This window comes from Lactuca sativa, chromosome 5 (genome assembly GCF_002870075.4).
Source record: "Lactuca sativa cultivar Salinas chromosome 5, Lsat_Salinas_v11, whole genome shotgun sequence".
In the NCBI taxonomy this organism is placed as follows: Eukaryota; Viridiplantae; Streptophyta; class Magnoliopsida; order Asterales; family Asteraceae; genus Lactuca; species Lactuca sativa.
The window spans coordinates 191,761,630-191,762,780 of record NC_056627.2 but is presented as its reverse complement, the minus strand read 5'-3'; positions in this window follow the sequence as shown (position 1 = coordinate 191,762,780).

The following is a 1,151-nucleotide window of genomic DNA, read 5'->3' as shown; positions in this document are numbered from 1 at the left end:
ATTAAACCCACGCTCACTTGGATCACTTCATGGATTTTATCACGAGTGATTGGTGAGACGATAGCATCTTATATTCTTGAAACCGAGATGTGTGAGTTGTATCTTGCGAGTCGGTTACACATTGATAATATGTAAACGCACCAGTAACTTGGTGTTATAAAACATATTGTTGTGTGTGATTCGGTAAGTGAGTGCAAGCAAGCATTGAATCAAAGTTTATCCATTCCTTTTATCCAAAGTAGGATGAAAGCGATATATGTGGGCCCCTCGATGATTTAGTGATGACACCCTAAGCGCTTGGCCAAGCCGAGACTAATTTGATGTGTTCAATTGTAGTTTCTTGTCAGTCATCATAAATCGGAAATCGGGAAACAACATATAGACAGAGAGAATGATTTAAATCCATGTCTCATTCTATACGATATCTAGAATGGAGGATTATATGATCCCTTATCTAAAGGACATGCTTCTAAAAAGATCAGAGTTGACAGCGGCTTTTGAAAGCTACAATTGCTAATCAGGATCTGAGGTTATACGCAGAATAGCTAATAGACTTATCCAAGTGGGAGACAATTGGATTAGTGTCTAAGTCCATAACTATTTTGGTATGTACTTGGCCCGATTGTGCATGGTCCTTTTGGGTTGCCTTCACACTGGTGACTAGACAGGATGATTGTTAAGGAAAGAGGCTAGTTTATTGTTAAGAATAATAAATTAGGGTATAAATATGATTTGTTAGTATATTATATGAATAATATATTAATTTGGAATCATATTATTAATTAGTATTTAATCAGGAATTAATTTAGAATTAATTTTGGGATTAAAGGAACTGACTGAAAGTGCAGGGGCTATTTTGTAATTATTCAATAGTTGAGGCTTTGGGCCATTGGATCACCTTTATTAAGGCTTGAACGAAAATCCTAGAAGTATCTAGGAGTTTTCGTCCAAGGGCTTAAGGAAAGGAGTCAATGGACTTGCTTAGGCCCTAAGCTAAGGGATTAGGGTTTACACCTTGAAACCCTAGTTAGCCTTAAGTATAAATAGCACCCTAAGGCACTAAGATTTCGTCCAAGCCTTGGGAAACCCTAAAAGGGATGAAATCTAGGGCAAGATATCCTTCTCTCCTCTCTCCCATATTCATCCTTTCA